This window comes from Salmo trutta, chromosome 2 (genome assembly GCF_901001165.1).
Source record: "Salmo trutta chromosome 2, fSalTru1.1, whole genome shotgun sequence".
Taxonomy (NCBI): domain Eukaryota; kingdom Metazoa; phylum Chordata; class Actinopteri; order Salmoniformes; family Salmonidae; genus Salmo; species Salmo trutta.
Window position 1 is genome coordinate 36,081,010 of NC_042958.1, and position 19,866 is coordinate 36,100,875.

A 19,866-nucleotide genomic window follows, 5' to 3' on the forward strand; every position below is an offset into this window, starting at 1 on the left:
TGGAATGCAGGTAGGTTACACACAAAAATAGTTTAAATGGTTACTAGAGTTGGCTGGTATCCAGATGTTCATAGTCATGCTGTTTCTGTACCATACGGGGTATACCGTTTTGGCGAACATGCACACAAGAGGTGCTTTTTTTTATGCAGTAAACTATTTAGGCAACAGGGATCTTGACCCAGGAGGGGATTGAATGTCTCTGCTGTGACCAAGAAGCTTGATCTTGACATCTAGCCGGAAGAAATCGGTTATCTCTTCCCTGCAGGGCTCAGCCCGAGTCTCAGGTTATTCATGGTGCCAGACAATTTCAGCCCCTCCTTGTTTAGCTGGTGGTTGTTACTGTGTTTCAGTTCCCTGGAATTGAGTTATGAGGGGGTGGCCACTAGTGGGACCACTTTCACCATCCAGGGCGTCAGAGCCAGGGGCGCGGTGCACAACTACCAGAGCAAGGTCAGAGACGCTGGTTTTCAAGGCTGCAGGACTCTCACTTTAACTCTGTCCAGATGAACCACAACGAGACAGACAACTGAAAGCTCTCTCAAATGATGTCCTCGGCTAATGTTTGGTAATATCGTCTCGGCAGACGCACGTCATGAAATTGGTCCTGCCTGGTCTCAAACAGGACTTGCAGACTCTGAAGATCAGCCTTCTCTCTGGTAAAGTGATTGATTTATGTTGAAGAAGTCACAAAGTAAAAGAATGTTTATACTCTTATGTCCACCTGGGTATTCAGAGGAAAACATGTTTATTTGATAAACCATGAATTTACCTTTTTGCTTTAAAAGAAATTAAGAAAAATTAATTGTATATTAAATAATAACTACTGATTTACGGCACCACATTGGGGGGGACTGCTGCTCTGCTATAATAAGAAAAATCCTATTTAATGGGGGTTGGCGGTAAAGTAGATCCTGATAAGGGATTTTAAGTAAATTATTCCCCTGGTGTTGCTGATGCTGTCCAGCTGTGGCTGGAGGGCTACTTAGGGTGACATGGGATAGAAAAATACATCAGCCAGCCTTTAGGCCTTATAAAAACATGTGTAGCTTAAACAGTGTTTTACAAGCAGCACTGTAGTTTATATTGTGTACATGTGAAGGACATTCCATAGTAGTGTGTCAGCTGAATGTTTTACAAGTAACCCAGATTCACTCAAAGTGAAACAAGAGAATCCAATCACTGTGGAGAATGGAACCTCTGTTTGCTTTGATGTGGAGGTCCATGACGAAGCAGGAAACGTTACAGTTCAACCCAAACTGATTGTCCGCTGCCAGGTAAGATCATACTACACCCTGATTCCGGAGGTATGAATAGCCAAGTCTTCCAAAGCAGAAGAATAACATATATAATGCACTTTATATCCCCATCACGAACTTGGCAACTTGGCTTCTTCCAGTTCATATTTTTCCCAAATCTGAAGTTCAATCCAGAGTTCTGTCTTTGGTGTTCTATGCTCATACATTTGAATGCTTTTACTGAATTCCAAAAGTGTAAAACACATTTTGATTCCTCTAAAAGCACTAAATAGGCAGTCTGCCAAAACACCATTTCAACCCGACAGGGTTGAGCAAGAGGGTGTGTCAATTGTCCCAGAGTATGTGCATTTTAGGGCCACTGTCCATTCAGCGTGTTACCAGTGTTGTATTCATTAGTGTTTTGCAACGGACAATGAAATGCAGGGTTTTTTTCTGGCGCAAAATGGAGCTTGAGGTCCTCTTGTTGGCCGCAGTGAACATCTTGCCATGGGGCTGAGAACTGTCTGAGTGACTAAAACAATATCAATGGGGGCCCAATGCCATGACCAAAATACTCCTGAATGCATCATGTTTTTAATTCTCCCTGACTGCCTAGCTTTTATTTGGGTGATTTTCTAGTTCTCAAATGTAATCTCATTTAAAAAATATATAGGTCCATTTTCTACATTCTTTGTTTTAGTCTTAAGTAAAACTTCTTTCCTGTTTGGACATAGATGGCCTGAAAACACTTAGTGAAATACTTTTCTATGCAGAAAACCCCCTGAAACAAGTGTTTATTGGACAAGTGAAGGTAGTCCATATCCTATTTGATTGGTTTCGTTCCTAGTGAATACTAGTTATTTGGGGGAGGGGGGGGGTCGCAATATTAATATCTATCTAATATCTATCTATCTATCTATCTATATATATCTACACACAATACCCCATAGTGGCAAAGCGAAAACAGGTTTAGAAATGTTTGCAATTGTATAAAAAACAAAACAAATACCTTATTTACATAAGCATTCAGACCCTTTGCTATATGACTTTCCATTGATCATCCTTGAGATGTTTCTACAACTTGGAGTCCACCTGTGGTAAATTAAATTGATTGGACATGATTTGGAAAGGCACACACACACACCGGTCTATATAAGGTCCTACAGTTGACAGGGCATGTCAGAGCATATTGTCCGTGGAGCTCCGAGACAGGATTGTGTCGAGGCGCAAATCTGGGCAAGGGTACCAAAAAAAATGTCTGCAGCATTGAAGGTCTCCAAGAACACAGTGGTCTTCATCATTCTTAACTGGAAGAAGTTTGGAACCACCAAGGCTCTTCCTAGAGCTGGCCGCCCAGCCAAACTGAGCAATTGGGGGAGAAGGGCATTGGTCAGGGAGCTGACCAAGTAACCAAGATCGAGGGACAGGTGAACGGAGCAAAGTACAGAGAGATGATGAAAACCTGCTCCAGAGCGCTCAGAACCTCAGACTGGGCGAAGGTTCACCTTCCAACAGGACAACGACCCTAAGCACACAGCCAAGACAACGCAGGAGTGGCTTCGGGACAAGTCTCTGAATGTCCTTGAGTGGCCCAGCCAGAGCCGGACATGAACCCGATCTAATACCTCTGGAGATACCTGAAATTAGCTGTGCAGCAACACTCCCCATCCAACCTGACAGAGCTTGAGAGGATCTGCAGAGAATGGGAGAAACTCTCCAAATACAGGTGTGCCAAGCTTGTAGCGTCATACCCAAGAAGACATAATGCTGTAATCGCTGCCAAAGGTGCTTCAACAAAGTACTGAGTAAAGGGTCTGGATACTTCAGTTCTTAATTTTTGCAAATGTATTAAAAATATTTAAAAAACCTGTATTCGCTTTGTCATTATGGGGTATTGTGTGTAGATTGATGAGAAAAAAAAGATGTAATCAATTTTAGAATAAGGCTGTAACTTTTTCCACATTTTGTTATGTTAGCTTTCCGAATGTGTGTGTGCATGTGTGTGCGTGCGCACACAACCGGTCAAAAGTTTTAGAATACCTAGTTATTCAAGGGTTTTTCTTTATTATTGCTATTTTCTACATTGTAGAATAATAGTGAAGACATCAAAACTATGGAATCATGTCGTTACCAAAAAACCCTTTGCCGTGATGACAGCTTTGCACACTCTTGGCATTCTCTCAACCAGCTTCATGAGGTAGTCAACTGGAATGCATTTCAATTAACAGGTGTGTCTTGTTAAACGTTAATTTGTGTAATTTCTTTCCTTAATGTGTTTGAGCCAATCACTTGTGTTGTGACAAGGTAGGGGTTGTATACAGAAGATGGCCCTGTTTGGTAAAAGACCAAGTCCATATTATGGCAAAAACAAATAAGCAAAGAGAAATGTCAGTCCATCATTACTTTTTAGACATGAAGGTCAGTCAATCTGGAAAATGTCACGAACTTTGAAAGTGTTTTCAAGTCAGTCGCAAAAACCATGTAGCGTTATGGTGAAACTGGCTCTCATGAGGGCCGCCACAGGAAAGGAAGATGCAGAGTTACCTCTAATGAACTTATCCTCTGCAGCACAGTTAACTGCACCTCAGATTGCATCCCAAATAAATACTTTACAGAGTTCAAGTAACAGACACATCTGAACATCAACTGTTCAGAGGAGACTGAGTGAATCGGGCCTTCGTGGTCGAATTACTGCAAAGCAACCACTACTAAAGGATACCAATAAGAAGAAGAGACTTGCTTGGACCAAGAAACACGAGCAATGGATATTAGACAGGTGGAATCCAAATTTGAGATTTTTGGTTCCAACTGCCAAGTCTTTGTGAAATGCAGAGTAGGTTAACGGATGATCTCTGCATGTGTGGTTCCCACTGTGAAGCATGGAGGAGGTGTGATGGTGTGGGTGTGCTTTGCTGGTGACACTGTCTGTGATTTATTTAGAATGCAAGGCACACTTAACCAGTATGTCTACCACAGCATTCTACAGCGATACGCCATCCCATCTGGTTTGGATTTAGTGGGACTATAATTTGTTTTCAACAGGACAATGACCCAACACACCTCCAGGCTGTGTAAGGGCTTTTTGACCAAGAATGGTGGAGTGCTGCATCAGATGACCTGACCTCCACAATCACCTGACCTCAACCCAATTGAGATGGTTTGGGATGAGTTGGACCGCAGAGTGAAGGTAAAGCAGCCAACGGGTGCTCAGCATATGTGGGAACTCCTTCAAGACTGTTGGAAAAGCATCCCAGGTGAAGCTAGTTGAGAGAATGCCAAGAGTGTGCAAAGCTGTCAGCAAGGCAAAGGGTGGCTACTTTGAAGAATCTAAAATCAAAAATATATTTAGACCCTTTTTTGGGGGGGGTTACTATATGATTCCATATGTGTTTTATTGTTTTGAGGTCTTCACTATTATTCTACAATGTAGAAAATAGTAAAATAGTAATAAAGACCCTTACATTTGAGTCATTTAGCAGACACTCTTATCCAGAGCGACTTACAGTAGTGAATGCATACATTTCATACGTTTTTTTTTTTTTTTTTTTTCCTGTGCTGGCCCCCCGTGGGAATCGAACCCACAACCCTGGCGTTACAAACACCATGCTCTATCAACTGAGCTACAGGGAATGAGTAGGTGTCCAAAAATTTGACTGGTACTGTAATTCAATAATAATTTTATTTTTTATTTGTTTAGATGGTCAAGGATATGTTTTGTATAATTCTAGAAAGTCCTAGAAAAAACGTACGCCTATAGCCTATTTTCGTTTCCATTACAATAAAACAGTAATCCATTTGATCAACTTGATTTGTAGATTTGATGATGATGATATAACAGCCAGGTGCTCAGGTGAGATCATTTGCTGTATTCTTAAACAAAATCACCAGTGAATGAACAATTGTAAAAGATGAATTGCATAAATTAAAATATATAAATCGTAAGTTTATTATGTTCCTAGCCAGAGCAATGCAGGCCGCGCGAGTGGTAATGTGCTGAATGCATGGACAGCACAGATATTCTTGGAAATAGAGCTGCACCTCCTTGAATTGAGTTATTTGACAAAGGTAAGTGTTATAGAAACTGCAGAATATGCTCTTTCTGATACTATATAGAAATCTACATGTTTTACCTGCATGTGACTCTGAAGGAAGATTTGATAAAGTGATGATCCTTTCCCTGCATCTATAAATTACAAGATGCGCTAATCTCTTAATTAACCATTTGATAACTGATAGGCCTAATATTGTCACTCATCAGATTGTTGTCAATTTATTCTTGTCTATAGGCTAGCTCTCATTATGTTTGAAATTCGATTTGATGGGCAGGCTGGCTGGCATCGTTTGTTTCCCGCACATCAAGTTGGATAGAGTCAAGGATATGTTTTGTATTACTCTTCCCTGTGGCTCAGTTGGTAGAGCATGGTGCTTGCAATGCCAGCATGGTGTGTGCAACGCCAGGGTTGTGGGTTTGATTCCCACGGGGGGCCAGTACAGTGAGCGAACCAAGACGGAGTTGGTGCTCTCCTAGTTACAACACACAGCATAATGGTAATTTTATATTTTTTATAAATCACATGGGATATTTGTCTCCAATTATACTTTCAGGAAAAAAATTATCACAGTAAATGAATAAGTTACAAATCCCTTCGATTTATTCAATGTACCTGCCAGGTAAACACCAGAGGTGTCTTGTCGAGACCCTTGGCATCCACAGCGAGCGAGTCCACACAGGTCCAGGTCAGCGTCTGACTTTTATTCCCATACTGGTCCACAAGCGCTAAGTCTGGAAGAGGGAACTACCAGTTTCTCATTTGGAAGGTAATCCAAGAAGTCCTAAATGTGAATGTGTGTCAGGAAGGCAGTATAATGGTTAGAAGTTGACAGTAAACTGCTGCTGGTGGATCCGGACTCACAGATCTTTCCTGATAGGACCTCTACCATCCTCACGGTCGTGTCTCTCAGTGTGGCCCTCATGTGTTTTGGCTTGTCAGGGCGTGGCCTAAAACCAACAAACAGCGAATCAGAACAAGCACACCAGCTGATGTGACAAGCACAATCAGACTTCATTTGTCTATACTTCTATAAGCAAATGAACTGTAAACAGCTTAAAAGATTACCATGAGGCAAAATTTTTGCCTCATCAAAATACCACATTTTTACTCAAGTGTAAGCTGTTTCTAACCATGTTTAAGTAGAAGACTTACAATATAGTGAAGGAAGTGTCGACAGACACCAGCTGGTCTTTGTACGAGACCTGGTAAAAGTGCTCTTCCTTCAACTGCGACGGCACCAGTACGTTGGGCAGCTTCCCCTGGGCCAGCTCCGCCACACTCACCTCAGCCGTCCAGTTCACCTGACAGTGTCACAGCACAATGAAGGACTGCTGGGCCGTATTCACAAAGCGTCTCAGAGTAGGAATTCTGATCTAGGATCAGACACCATCTCTTATTCATTATGACTTTAAAAAAAAGGCCAAAGAAAGGAGCCTAGATCAGCACTCATACGCCGCATTTATTTATTTAGCCATTATTCAACCAGGTAAGTCAATAAGTCAGCGAATACGGACCCTGATAGTCAATCTCAATGGATGAGTTGCTACATGGTCAGGGTGGTGTTGGCATTACCTTGATCTTCTGGGCCTTCTCCTGAGACAGAGGGACATCCCTGCCTCCCTCGTCATACAGTCTGTAGTTTAGGTTCTCCAGGAGGTCCCCGGCCGTCCAGTCTATCTTCTCCCGGTCCCTCAGCAACGTGAAGTCCACCAGACTGTCCTCATCTTCCTGAATGTACACCTCCAAATGGCACACACGGGTGCTGGGGACAACCCTCAGATTCCTCTGGACTGGAGCTACACTCTTCTGACTCTGGCCGTAGTGTGTTAGCGATCACCAATTCAACGTGGGATTGTTGGGAAATTCTTGTCAGAGGGGTTAGCCACTTTATGGTGTCTCTTCTCTTAGGTTTGTATCAACACAAAGGTAGTCCTGTGATATGTATGTACAGTGAGGGAAAAAGTATTTGATCCCCTGCTGATTTTGTATGTTTGCCACTGACAAAGAAATGATCAGTCTAGAATTTTAATGGTAGGTTTATTTGAACAGTGAGAGACAGAATAACAACAAAAGAATCCAGAAAAACGCAAGTCAAAAATGCTATAAAATTATTTGCATTTTAATGAGGGAAATAAGTATTTGACCCCCTCTCAATCAGAAAGATTTCTGGCTCCCAGGTGTCTTTTATACAGGTAACGAGCTGAGATTAGGAGCACACTCTTGAAGGGAGTGCTCCTAATCTCAGCTTGTTAACTGTATAAAAGACACCTGTCCACAGAAGCAATCAATCAATCAGATTCCAAACTCTCCACCATGGCCAAGATCAAAGAGCTCTCCAAGGATGTCAGGGACAAGATTGCAGACCTACACAAGGCTGGAATGGGCTACAAGACCATCGCCAACCAGCTTGGTGAGAAGGTGACAACAGTTGGTGCGATTATTCGCAAATGGAAGAAACACAAAAGAACTGTCATTCTCCCTCGGCCTGGGGCTCCATGCAAGATCTCACCTCGAGGAGTTGCAATGATCATGAGAACGGTGAGGAATCAGCCCAGAACTACATAGGAGGATCTTGTCAATGATCTCAAGGCAGCTGGGACCATAGTCACCAAGAAAATAATTGGTAACACACTACGCCGTGAAGGACTGAAATCCTGCAGCGCCCGCAAGGTCCCCCTGCTCAAGAAAGCACATATACATGCCTGTCTGAAGTGTGCCAATGAACATCTGAATGATTCAGAGGACAACTGGGCGAAAGTGTTGTGGTCAGATGAGACCAAAATGGAGCTCTTTGGCATCAACTCAACTCGCCGTGTTTGGAGGAGGAGGAATGCTGCCTATGACCCACAGAACACCGTCAAACATGGAGGTGGAAACATTATGCTTTGGGGGTGTTTTTCTGCTAAGGGGACAGGACAACTTCACCGCATCAAAGGGACGATGGACGGGGCAATGTACCGTCAAATCTTGGGTGAGAACCTCCTTCCCTCAGCCAGGGCATTGAAAATGGGTCGTGGATGGGTATTCCAGCATGACAATGACCCAAAACACACGGCCAAGGCAACAAAGGAGTGGCTCAAGAAGAAGCACATTAAGGTTCTGGAGTGGCCTAGCCAGTCTCCAGACCTTAATCCCATAGAAAATCTGTGGAGGGAGCTGAAGGTTCGAGTTGCCAAACGTCAGCCTCGAAACCTTAATGACTTGGAGAAGATCTGCAAAGAGGAGTGGGACAAAATCCCTCCTGAGATGTGTGCAAACCTGGTGGCCAACTACAAGAAACATCTGACCTCTGTGATTGCCAACAAGGGTTTTGCCACCAAGTACTAAGTCATGTTTTGCAGAGGGGTCAATTACGTATTTCCCTCATTAAAATGCAAATGATTTCATAACATTTTTGACATGTGTTTTTCTGGATGTTTTTGTTGTTATTCTGTCTCTCACTGTTCAAATAAACCTACCATTAAAATTATAGACTGATCATTTCTTTGTCAGTGGGCAAATGTACAAAATCAGCAGGGGATCAAATACTTTTTTCCCTCACTGTAAAAGGATTCATGTTCCTTCTAACAGAGACAAAGTCATCCCAGAACGTGTTGGGAGGTACACAATCCAGTTTGTGCTGTGTGTGGACAAGACAAAAGTGCAGTGGAGTCACCGGATAAGCTCAACCTAAACCATGTGGTTTAGAGCAGTAAACCCACTTCCGGACACCCCCTAACTGGGCTTTGAATGAAACGCGTGGATATGGTCTTCACTCTCCAAATTGATCTCCTGTTTATTTTATCTAGAAGAAATGTATTTCATGTCGAGTGGCTGGATGTCTACAAGCCCTATAGGTTATTTTGGGCCATTTGTTGAACTAAAGTAATCATGTCTCTCTTTCCTGTCCTCACCTTGTATGCCATAGACGTTGTGCCCAACGATCCTGTCAAATTGGTCCCAGACCTTTAGCCACCAACCCCAGTGGTCTCCAACAACATTGTCATTGCCAGTCGGACTCTGATGGAGGGCACGTGTCTGAAAATAATGGTGAGATGATTGGATCCTCTGGCCAGCGGAAGTCATGAATCACTCATCACCATATAAGTATGAGTTGAAGTCTACTAATGGTTAAAATATATGTTGTATCATTTTTGGTGATCAAGCCTAACTGAGGCCGTAAAGGTAGTAGAACCTCTGACCATGGAGTTTGTCCCCCCCCCCCCCCCCCCCCCCCCCGTCTTTGTCTATTTCTGAGGCTGCTGGTTTGTGTTGCTTCCCTCCAGGATGTGTATAATAACCCAGCTGGACTGGAGCTGAGTGGGAAGGTGGTGGTCACCATCAAGGGCTCCAGTGACAAAGGCCTGCCTCTCTTTGAGGGCAAAGCCAAGAGCCTGCAGTTTAGCCTTGCTAATGGAGAGGCCCACATCACTGTGACATCTTTTCTTCAGGCTTTGCGTGCTAACCGGATTTTGCATTATTTTTTGAAAATGTCTCTCTCCCTTCTAGAATCTGTCCATCATGAAGAACAGTCCTGGTCAGGATGGGAATGAGTACGTCCTGTACTTCTGACCTGTCATCCCAGGGTTTGGCCCCAAAAATCCCCTGGTAGCGTTTTGAGCTCCCCTTCCGCTTCTACAATGGTTAGATCATATATTTTATTTTTTAATTGTTAAATCACATCAATGTCAGTTTGTCATTTTAATGCTAGATTTTTGAATAATATTGAGTGTTTGCCATCTAAAAGGGGTTGACACGCTGTGATCATGAGTGTCCAGCCGTCTTAAAGGGACATTTCACTCAAAGTAAAAATGTGTCGGATGTTTCAGACCTGAAAAGTAGACTAATGTTAAGATGACTTTCCACATCCTAGGCCATCTATCTTGTCGCTCCAGCTATGTGCCTCAGTCCCAAATCTATGGAAAAGATGAGCAGTCTAAATTCCAGGTTGTATTTGTTGGTTATCTTTTCCATTCATGTTGGGTGGGGGCATATAGCTGGATCAACACAACCGATGTCGTTGGACGTGGATTCATCCTAACATTGGACTACTTTTGATGGGCAAGTGTGGTGTCCATTTAAAGGCCAGTCTCTTGGCTCCTGGAACAGTGTGGCTCAGGTGATCCCAACTGTTCTCCTGTCCCCTACTAGATGTGGAGAACAGGAAGCAGATGTCTGAACTGACCAGGAAGAAGGACCAGATAAACCAGACGATTGACATCTACAAGAGTCTGTTTGACACCAACAGGCAAATCATCACGGAGCTCGATAGTAGGTGTTGCGTTCCAAACGTGTTATGTCTGTGTTAACTGAGCTGCTAGAGAGAATGGAAACATACAATTTGGTTCCAGTTTGGTGCCAGGCTATCAGTGTTAAAACATGTTCCTGCTGTAGAGCTGTGATATCTCTTCCTTTAGATCAAGTGCTCAACGCCACCAACAAAGAGGGTCATCTGAAATCGGTGCTCAGGAAGAATAGCATGAATGTTGCACAACTGTCATCTGTAAGTTTTTGATTATACCCACATTCCATCCAATTGACAACAGTTTTTCATGTGAATATTCTCAAATCTGCATGAAAACAATGTGCAATTTCCCACCAGAGATGTTTCCATAAAGTTGACTAAAAGGCGTGATGACGTAGTGCACATAAAATAACTTTTGCGGTTAAATTCCCATGTACAAAATAAAAAAAGAAATACAAGTAAAATTGGTTTCCATCGCATTTTCAACTCCACCGATGGTTTTGTCAAAACAAATGTTGCGTTACAGTGCCTTTGGAAAGTATTCAGACCCCTTGACATATTCCACATTATTACGTTACAGCCTTATTCTAAAATTGATTACAAAAAAAAATCCTCAGCATTCTACACACAATGTCCCATAATGACAAAGTGAAAACAGGTCTTTAGAAATGTTTGCAAATGTATTAACAACAAAAAACATACCTTATTTTAATAAGTATTCAGACCCTTTGCTATGAGACTTGAAATTTGAGCTTCGGGGCATCCTGTTTCCATGGATCATCCTTGATGTTTCTACAACTTGATTAGAGTCCACCTGTGGTAAATTCAATTGATTGGACATGATTTGGAAAGGCACACACCTGTCTATATAAGGTCCCACAGTTTACAGTGCATGTCAGAGCAAAAACCAAGACATGAGGTTGAAGGAATTGTCTGTAGAGCTCAGAGACAGGATTGTGTCGAGGCACAGATCTGGGGAAGGGTACCAAAACATTTCTGCAGCATTGAAGGTCCCCAAGAACACAGTGGCCTCCATCATTCTTAAATGGAAGAAGTTTGGAACCACCAAGACTCTTCCTAGAGCTGGCCGCCTGGCCAAACTGAGCAATCGGGGGAGAAGGGCCTTGGTCAGGGAGGTGACCATTAACCAGATGGTCACTCTGACAGTGCTCCAGAGTTCCTCTGTGGAGATGGGAGAACCTTCCAGAAGGACAATCATCTCTGCAGCACTCCACCAATCAGGCCTTTATGGTAGAGTGGCCAGACGGAAGCCACTCCTCAGTAAAAGGCACATGAGCACTTTTTATTTCGTTTTTAAGAATTTTATTTCACATTTATTTAACCAGGTAGGCCAGTTGAGAACAAGCTCTCATTTACGAAAAGGCGGCCAAAGGAAGTGTTGGCTTTGGGGATGACCAGTGAAATATACCGCGTGCTATGGGTGGGTGTTGCTATGGTGACCAGTGAGCTGAGATAAGGCTGGGCTTTACCTAGCAAAGACTTATAGATGACCTGGAGCCAGTGGGTTTGGCGACGAATATGTAGTGAGGTCCAGCCAACGAGAGCATACAGGTCGCAGTGGTGGGTAGTAAATGGGGCTTTGGTGAAAAAACGGATGGCATTGTGATGGACTACATCCAGTTTGCTGAGCAGAGTGTTGGAGGCTATTTTGTAAATTACATCGCCGAAGTCAAGGATCGGTAGGATAGTCAGTTTTACGAGGGTATGTTTCGCGGCTTGAGTGAAGGAGGCTTTGTTGCGAAATAGGAAGCTGATTCTAGATTTAATTTTGGATTGGAGATGTTTAATGTGAGTCTGGAAGGAGAGTTTACAGTCTAGCCAGACACCTAGATATTTGTAGTTGTCCACATATTCTAAGTCATTACTGTCCAGAGTAGTGATGCTAGTCGGGTGGGATGGTGCGGGCAACAATCGGTTGAAGAGCATGCACTTAGTTTTATTAGCATTTAAAAGCAGTTGGAGGCCACGGAAGAAGTGTTGTATGGCGTTGACGCTCGTTTGGAGGTTTGTTAGCACAGTGTCCAAAGAAGGGCCAGATGTATACAGAATGGTGTCGTCTGCGTAGAGGTGGATCAGAGAATCACCAGCAGCAAGAGCGACATCATTGATGTATACAGAGAAAAGAGTCGGCCCGAGAATTGAACCCTGTGGCACCCCCATAGAGGCTGCTAGAGGTCAGAACAAGAGGCCCTCCAATTTGACACACTGAACTCTGTCAGTGTCTACTGACAAGAAGTAGTTGGTGAACCAGGCGAGGCAGTCATTTGAGAAGCCAAGGCTATTGAGTCTGCCGATAAGAATGCGGTGATTGACAGAGTCGAAAGCCTTGGCCAGGTCAATGAAGATGGCTGCACAGTACTGTCTTATCGATGGAGGTTATGATATTGTTTAGGACCTTGACCGTGGTTGAGGTGCACCCATGACCAGCTCGGAAACCGGATTGCATAGTGGAGAAGGTACGGTGGGATTCGAAATGATCGGTGATCTGTTTGTAAACTTGGCTTTTGAAGATTTTAGACAGGCAGGGCAGGATGGATATAGGTCTATAACAGTTCGGGTCTAGTCTCTCCCCCTTTGAAGAGGGGGATGACCGCGGCAGTTTTCCAATCTTTGGCAATCTCAGACGATACGAAAGAGAGATGTAATAGGGGTTACAACAATTTTGGCGGATAATTTTAGCAAGGGTCCAGATTGTCTAGCCCAGCTGTTTTGTAGGGATCCAGATTTTGCAGCTCTTTCAGAACATCAGCTGTCTGGATTTGGGTGAAGGAGAAGCGGGGGGGCTTGGGCAAGTTTCTGCAGGGGGTGCTGAGATGTTGCCTGGGGTAGGGGTAGCCAAGTAGAAAGCATGGCCAGCCGTAGAAAAATGCTTATTGAAATTATCGTAGATTTATCGGTGGTGACAGTGTTTCCTATCCTCTGTGCAGTGGGCAGCTGGGAGGAGGTGCTCTTATTCTCCATGGACTTTACAGTGTCCCAAAACCTTTTGGAATTAGTGCTACAGGATGCAAATTTCTGTTTGAAAAAGCTAGCCTTAGCTTTCCTAACTGACTGAGTATATTTGTTCCTGACTTCCCTGAAAAGTTGCATATCGCGGGGGCTAATCAATACTAATGCAGAACGCCACACTTGGGGTGAACCAAGGGCTATATCTGTTCTTAGTTTTTTTCAAATTGAATGGGGCATGCTTATTTAAGATGGTGAGGAGTTGGAGTTTGCCAAAAGGCACCTAAAGACTCTGACCATGAGAAACAAGATTCTCTGGTCTGATGAAACCATGATTTGGCCTGAATGCCAAGCGTCACATCTGGAGGAAACCTGGCACCATCTCTACAGTGAAGCATGGTGGTGGCAGCATCATGCTGTGAGAGTGTTTTTCAACAGCAGGGACTGGGAGATTAGTCATGATCGAGGCAAAGATGAACGGAGCAAAGTACAGAGATCCTTGACGAAAACCTGCTCCAGAGCGCTCAGACTGGGGTGAAGGTTCACCTTCAACAGGGCAACGGCCCTAAGCCTACAGCCAAGACAACGCAGGAGTGTCTTCAGGACAAGTCTCTGAATGTCCTTGATTGACCCAGCCAGAGCCGGATCTAACATCTCTGGAGAGACCTGAAAATAGCTGTGCAGCGACGCTCCCCATCCAACCTGACAGAGCTTGAGAGGATCTGCCGAGAAGAATGGGAGAAACTCCCCAAATACAGGTGTGCCAAGCTTGCAGCGTCATACCCAAGAAGACTCAAGCCTGTAATTGCTGCAAAAGATGTTTCAACAAAGTACTGAGTAAAGGGTCTGAATGCTTATGTAAATATTATATTTTTGTTATTTATTTTCAATAATTGGCACAAATTTTGAAACAGTTTTTGTTTTGTTATTATGAGGTATTGTGTGTAGATTGATGAGGGGGAAAAAAACTATTTAATCAATTTTAAAATAATGCTGTAACCTAACAAAATGTGGAAAAAGTGAAGGGGTCTGAATACTTTCCGAAGGCGCTGTATAAAGCGAATGTGCCCACTCTGGTCTTGGCACGTGTGCTCTAGCCAACAGCTCGCAGATACAGTGCGGTTAGGCTACTTACATGATGAGGTTTTTATGGGTAAGATTATTTTTATTTGTCAAACGGCAGCCAAGCATCGATCATCATGTCACCAGAATAAGACCCTCTTATTTATTGGAAAGGAGCGTCAAGCTCATCACTGTGCACCTTCACCATGTGAAGTTCATCATAATTAATTTAATCTGTAGCCTAATAAACTGCAAGTCGCAGGGGACCACACAACATATCATCGCGTGACTCCAAGTTTACTTCGATATGATGTTTATTATATCAAAGCATAAAGGGTTTTCCACCACCATTTCTTGCATAATAAACTATACAGACACAAAACAATTCCACCTAGTCTAGTGTAGTTTGTTTAGTCGACATTTGGATACTTTAGACAAATGTGCTGTTTCAATCAGCCTTTTGTGATTTTTTTTTTATCCGACATGAACTTTACTCACAAAAAGGTTGGATGGAAACCTGGTTACTGAGAAAGACCATACTCAACCACATTCACAAGACTGTCATCAGTACTATATATGATACATGCACTCTCAGAAGTTGAGAGGTTTGATGGATCCATTCTGTGTTAATATAGATCCCAGTGATCGACACCTTCATCAGTCAGAAAACAGCCGACACTGAGAAAATGAAATTCCAGGTGCAGGGAGTCTGCTCCATGCCCAATCCCTTTAGGGGCACCCCCTACGTCCTGGGAAAAGTCATGTCATAATATAGACATTTACTCTGTTTCCCAAAATGAACCCTAATCCTTATATATATATATATATATATATTGTATTTCTTTTGACCAGAGTCCTATTGGTGCCATTTGGGACCCGTCTCCTGTCTCTGCAGCGTTCTAATGCTTCTTCCTAGTAGTGGTTGACTAGAGAAGAACAGTGTGTGGCGTGTGCTTCAGTTTCAGCAGGATTTAAATGTGCCGTCCTTCTGTCTCCGGTGCAGATTGGCCACCTGGCGCTGGTGGAGGACGATGACGTGGCCATCGTCATCTCCTGGGAGACATGGACTGTGTGGTCACCATGACAACGGTGGCGGCACGGAAGATCTACAACGACACCCAGGGGAGGCAGCAGGTCATGCCCCTGTACATGGTACAGCAGCAGGTACACACACACACACACACACACGCACACACACACAAACACACACAAGTACCTTTAATAAAACAACATGCAGTTGTGGCTTCCTTTCAATATGGAAGTAAATGAGATTGACCTCTATAGTTTGAATCTTTGTGACCTGTGTTGGGAAAGGTTCTTGGAGTTTTCTTGTTCTCAAAGGTGTTCATGCTTTAGTGAGTTGTACTTGTTTCTTTTTTCAGACCCTTGCCCCACATAAGAAATGGCCAGGCCAGCTGCCTTCCCATTGGAAACCCTGTGTTTGCCCGAGACTTTCATATTTTCCAAGAGAATGCAGAGGGCTGCCAGATGTGTGAGTCAGTCTTCTTCAGAATTTCTATTTGGATCAAATATTCCCCAATATGTAACTATGTCTATGCTGAGAGGGTTTCTCTGTCGTTCCAGAAGCTTGTCCCACTCTTCCTCCTTGGTCCCAGGAGATTTAGGATCAGTCCTGCCGTTTAGATCACAAAGAATAAGATGACCCGGATGAGGGACCTGATCCTAGATCAGCACTACTACGCTGAGACGCTTGTTACACACGACCCTAGGTCTGGTCTCTGTTTGTTTGCAGTTGTTAGGGTAGTTTCTCTCTCTCTCTCTCTCTCTCTTCTCCCCCCCTTGTTCCTGGGTTTGGGGGTTAAACTGTTCCAGACTGAACCCCAGGCTCTTAACTCATGGGGGGGGGGGGGGGGGGGGGGGGGCAAGTTATGGGCTCCCTCTCTTGGGGACTCTGCTACTGGAGTGGGAATTGGACCCCAGCCAGCCTTTCACTTTAAAATGACTATATATAATGATGCTGTTTGTGTAATTAAAGGATTATTATCATTTGCATGTTTAACTTGAGTTTTTGTCCTCCCCCTTATCTAATGAAAGGGCCTAGTTTTCAATATTTCCAGATTTGGGACTGATGTCATAACGAGGGCTTCTGGAACAGTTTTGCATTATTTTTTACATTATGCTTCTCGGGGCTTCCACTTGTAAGAGGTTTTTGCAGGGGTATAATATCAAACTAAAATGGTTAAAACCATCAAAGAACACCTAGAGTTGAACTGAGTTTATTTATCTCGTACAGAAATAATTACTTGATATCATACACCCCTTGTCTTGAGCCAATTAATGAAACATGATTCACGAACAGTAAATGGAGGGTTAGTGATCAGTTTCATGTAATCTGGTAGTAGTTTGGTGACTACGTATGTAATTACCCTTTGATAATCATCCCATGTTCCCGCCAGTATTTGGGAACCTATTGGGAGACACCATTTTGATTGATGACCTGGACTCTGCTAACCACTACAGGAAGGGGGTGAGTCAGATGAGGCGCGTTGATTGGATGGCCTTAACCAAGCCATCGAACAATACAGCCTGGGGTGTATTCATTAGTGCACACGTAGCAAAACGTTTTGCAACAGAAAGCGTTTTGCAACAAACTTTTTTATTTTGGACAAATTCAGCTAGGCCCCTCCCCTTTTCATACCATTTCAGACTGTTTGCTTTCATTTGGTTCTCAGTGAATACATCCCTGGCTTAGGCTGATAAGAATATGTATCTAGTGTGCATCTGAAATGGCACCATATTATTCCCTATTTAGTGCCCTACTTTTGACCAGGGCCATTTGGGACACAGATGGGTGGTACGGAAACTTGTCCTAAAGTGAAGTCAGTATTTTACATTTTAGTCATTTAGTCTCTTATCCAGAGCGACTTACAGTAGTGAATGCATACATTTTCATTTCATGCATTTTTTTTTTTTTTTTACATTATTTTTGTACTGGCCCCCGTGGGAATTGAACCCACAACCCTGGCGTTGCACACACCATGCTGGCGTTGCAAACACCATGCTCTACCAACTGAGCCACAGGGAAGGCTGTTTTCTTGTTTAAGAACTGGGTCTTGTTGTTTTGGTTTTGGCCAGGTGGTCCAGAGCAGAATCCTGTGCCCCACCCTCCTGACCCGGCAGGGCGAGAGGATCCGCAGCCTAGTTTGGCGGCTTGCAGAACAAAGCCCCACCAATAGAGAAACTGCGTGGCCAGGTGTTCGGTGCACCCCTCCCCAAGCAATACCAAACCTTTGTGGAACAGATTGGTCAGTCACTGGATTTTAGTTCTGTTTGTACTGGTGCGTGCCTGTGTGCGCTTGCGTGCGTACGTTTTGTTGCATAGTATCATACATGGTATACATTTACAATGCCTTTCCTGTTTGTAGACCTGCTCCAGCAGTATCGGTTGGCCATGCAGAAGAGCATACAGGTGAAGGAGGACTTAAGGCCACATGCAATATCTGAAGTCACCTGAGATGGCGCAGAAAGAGGAGGAGATTTAAGAGCGGGAGAAGCAGCTCAAAGACATTGAGACAAAGCTTGGTATGTGTGGAGGGGTACATTTCAACACTGTAATAACAAATATATACAGTACCAGTCAAGTTTGGACACACCTACTCATTCAAGAGTTTTTCTTTAGTTTTACTATTTTCTACATTGTAGAATAATAGTGAAGACATCAAAACTATGAAATAACAGGTGTCCTTTAGTAGTGGTTTCTTTGCAGCAATTTGACCATGAAGGCCTGATTCACGCAGTCTCCTTTGAACATTTGATGTTGAGATGTGTCTGTTACTTGAACTCTGAAGCATTTATTTGGGCTGCAATATGAGGTGCAGTTAACCCCAATTAACGTATCAGATATAGCAGATATAACTCTAGGTTTTCCTTTCCTGTGGCGGTCCTCATGAGAGCCAGTTTCATCATAGCGCTTGATAGTTTTTGCAGCTGCACTTGAAGAAACTTTCTTGAAATTTTCCAGATTGACTGACCTCCATGTCTAAAAAGTAATGATGGACTTATCGTTTCTCTTTGCTTATTTGAGCTGTTCTTGCCATAATATGCACGTGGTCTTTTACCAAATAGGGCTATCTTCTGTATACCACCCCTACTTTGTCACAACACAACTGATTGGCTCAAACACATTAAGAAGGAGAGAAATTCCACAAATTAACTTTTAACAAGGAGCACCTGTTAATTGAAGTGCATTCCAGGTGACTACCTCCTGAAGCTGGTAGAGAGAATGCCAAGAGTGTATAAAGCTGTCATCAAGGCAAAGGGTGGCTACTTTGAAGAATCTGAAATATAAAATATATTTTGATTTGTTTAACACTTGTTTGGGGGGGGTTACTACATGATTCCATATGTGTTATTTCATAGTTTTGATGTCTTCACTATTATTCTACAATGTATAAAATAGTAAAAATAAAGAAAAACCCTTGAATGAGTAGATGTGTCCAAACTTTTGACTGGTACTGTGTGTATATATAAGCACATTTCTCACACCCAAGGCTCTAAAGAGCGTTGTTAGGTGATGCATTATTTTCCTGTCGCTTTGTTTTAATCTGTTTCTTATTTGTTCAAATATTTAAGGTGTGTTGTCTGTTCTGTATTTGTACAGCCAGTACTCCAGTTTAGACGTCTCCTGCCATTGGGGTGAAACGGAGTCTTGAAGATGTCGGAGAATCGTCCGGTATGGTAACCAAGAGAACATGGCGGAAGTTATTGAAACAGGACTTTTGATCATGCTTATTTGAGCGACATGAATGTCTATTTTCAATTGGATTCGACATGTACTATACCATCTGTTATAGCTGAGCCTGAAGAGTTAGTCTCCATCAATTTTCATTTGTTCAGCATTTTTCTGTTGTTGATTGTTTGTGATTTCATTTTACATTTAAATGTAGATGGCAGCTGCTGTATACTAAGCCATTTCATTTAACTTTTTATTTTGTTCAGTTTACGATTAACTGTATGTTTGGGAGGTATTGGGACAATGTCCAAAGATTATTTTGTATCTTGAAATAAAAATTAGATTTAATGAATTATACAAAACAAATGTAGTATTACTCTCCTCAGTTTATCAGACGTCCTCCAGCTATTTTTCCTTTCCTTTCCTACTTTTCCTTTTGAATGGCGATATCCCAAGTATAAATACACACTAAAGGGTAAAAACAAATGTTTTGAGCAAAATAGCATTTTTTTTAGACAAGTGCAAACTACAAGGAGTAGGGCATTCAAGAAGTTGGTCTGATGTGATATAAATTAATGACAAGTCCAAAAATGGATAGCAACTAAGACTTTTCTGATTCGTGATTTACTTAAA

At 42.9% G+C, this 19,866-nt stretch overlaps 1 long non-coding RNA gene across 2 annotated transcripts; it reads left to right on the forward strand.

Moving 5' to 3' along the window:
- The first annotated feature begins 363 nt into the window (after positions 1-363).
- On the forward strand, positions 364-19,599 carry LOC115154561 (uncharacterized). Of its 2 annotated transcripts, XR_003867913.1 has the most exons (10): positions 364-656; positions 9,195-9,316; positions 9,776-9,909; positions 10,418-10,537; positions 10,684-10,769; positions 15,544-15,704; positions 15,923-16,032; positions 17,637-17,806; positions 17,927-18,083; positions 19,162-19,599. It is a non-coding gene; the product is annotated as an uncharacterized LOC115154561 (long non-coding RNA). The 2 variants fall into 2 exon arrangements; XR_003867912.1 differs by lacking the exon at positions 364-656 and having other exon boundaries at positions 8,785-9,316.
- Positions 19,600-19,866: the final 267 nt, after the last annotated feature.